At 32.2% G+C, this 2,500-nt stretch overlaps 1 long non-coding RNA gene across 1 annotated transcript in view; it reads left to right on the forward strand.

Annotated features, from left to right (window-relative positions):
- LOC144037442 (uncharacterized) overlaps nt 1-2,500 on the forward strand; it is a 6,713-nt gene that overhangs the window by 1,796 nt on the left and 2,417 nt on the right. Inside the window, exon 1 of the long non-coding RNA XR_013288895.1 lies at nt 1-2,500. This exon is cut by the window's left edge and continues 1,796 nt beyond it; it is cut by the window's right edge and continues 792 nt beyond it. This is a non-coding gene — a long non-coding RNA (uncharacterized LOC144037442).

Raw genomic sequence — 2,500 nt, forward strand, 5'->3', positions numbered from 1 at the left:
GTGAGACGTCACTTCATTTTTAAATATTAATACGACTTAACTACAATATAATATAATATAATAAGCTAATAACATACGGGAGTCAATAAATAAGAAGAGAAATGTACGCTTTATTCGAGCGCGTAATATAATCGTTTGACCTGAATAAGCTTCCGTTAAACTACGGGATGAGGCTTTGAAAAAGTTGAGAGCGCATTCGCTGGTGTCAGCGGAGAATCGTTATGAAATATAAGGCGAGAAATAAAATAATTGCACGACTGGGTGTACGATTGCGGTGGAATAAATCTTATGGCGCCGTTATAAGCTACGGTAAATTAATTTTATTGATGGGGGACGTTGAGGCTTCGACGTAAAAAACGAGATATAGAACACGTTTACGAGTGGAATAAAAACGACACATAATCGTGTATTTTTGGATAAGATGATGATGAATAATGCTAGAATACTAGCTTTAGGTATTTTTGTGAAGTTATAACCATTTATATAACTTTAAATATTGATATAAGACTAAATGATTTAACCTGATATCACTTCCGCTAGTCGGAATTAAAGCTTCCGGATTAAACATACCGTTTAAATAATGATTTAAAATGTAATTAATATTGAACAACGGGATTATATTGTGAAAAAGGTTAGTTTATTCTAATAAGATATGGCATTTGTTCGATGGTTTTAATGACGGCAATTTAACTTTGAATGTGCGTACACGGCGACCGCCCGTTAATAATGTTATGAGTGTATGTAATTTTTATATAGAGGAGAGTCCCGGACGTATCTTTAAGAAAAGTGTATTGAAAAAATGATTAATACCGAAATATTGCTTTGCAAATAAAATAACTGTATAATACAAATTTATGTAATAAAACAAATTAAGCCGTTTAATAAGCGCTAAACGGGATAAATTAATTAGACGGTAAAATTACTAATAAAACTTCTAACGCTAAAACCCGCAAGCGTCTGCGTTAAATAATTGAACAACATTATATAAATTGTTGCCGTAACTGATTTTATAAGCCCCTTATATAAATTTCTTAAGCACTAATGTTGAATACTTAAACTGGCTTCACGAGTGCAAATATGTCATATTTAAAATTATGTTTGATATAAAACGAACGAATATTAACACACAAATAACATAGAGAGGTATAGTTTTAAGATATTATAAAATTTAGATGCATATCTTATGCTTATAGAACATAAATAACTTTAACTAAAAACGAATAACTTGGATGGCAATTAATGTGGAATAATTCTTTATATAGATGATTGTTTTTCCCTTATGATTTTGTTTGTGCGCGAGAACATTGTTTAATAAATTTTAAATATCTTTTCAGAATCAGGAGACACACCCATTAAGGACAATTGGGGTCCCACCAAAGTGCCATATTCCGGTCCTGGGGATGAAGTAATGTGTTAATTATAATTTAAAAGGAGTTTTTTTTATTTTTTTATTTTTTTCTCCCATGTTTATAAATAGAAAATAATTTTAATCTCTCCTGAATATATTTAACCTTTGAATTCGACATTTAAAGTCTCATTACAAACAGACTGGGGAAGCTATCTGGAAGAATCACATTTTTGACATAATTTGAGGTGCTATGTAATTAAAAATCATTCCTGCTTTGACGTTTGACCAAAGGCTGACTTTACGGGCTGCGGCCTCCATTGAGAAAACATTAATTGAAAACTACACACTTATTAATTAACTATATTTGTAAATTGTTAGAGTATATCTGTCCTACCTCATCCTAATTATTATTTATGAAGGTATGCAAAACATATTAAATTAAATATTGTAAACCATAACAAATATTGACATATAATTAGCAATTATTTAAAATTGTAAACTTTCATTGTTTTAATTATTTATTTATTTTTTTTATTATTATTTTTTTTTATTTAATTTTTTTTTTTCTTCTCCTTTCTCAATTTTTTTTCAATTTTTTTAATAAAGGAAGTTTTTGTTTTTAAAATTTACTGACATGTTATAACCTAAATACTGTTGGGGCAGATTTTAATGTTTTCAGTCGAGTGAGGATTATTGGTCAGGGGTCATTATTTCAGAACAAAGTCAACTGGCGGGACACAGACCTCTTTAAAACCCCCCACCCACAAAGAAACTGCAACTGCCACCACCATCAGAGGGGCGTGATGCAGCCATCATCACAAAACATCCTGCCAATACCTGATGGAGAGGGGAGGTTCCTGGCGCCACCTGTTGCAACAATGACTGTGCCATCATATACAAATGTGATAAAAGAAAAACTGCTCCACTGCCCAATGCACACAATGCTCCCCACGAACTGTCCTATGAAAAACTGCTCCATATGCTCTGCACAAGCGTCCTTAAAGCATTCCTGCGTCCAGAACTGTCCACTACGATGGTGACTCAACCCCACAAACAATGCTTTCCTTGAATTAGTGATACCAGACCATATGATGTGATGCTGACTGTTTACACTGCACTCTATTTTTGATAGATATAAGGTGATACCATTTA

This window comes from Vanacampus margaritifer, chromosome 17, assembly GCF_051991255.1.
Source record: "Vanacampus margaritifer isolate UIUO_Vmar chromosome 17, RoL_Vmar_1.0, whole genome shotgun sequence".
NCBI lineage: Eukaryota > Metazoa > Chordata > Actinopteri > Syngnathiformes > Syngnathidae > Vanacampus > Vanacampus margaritifer.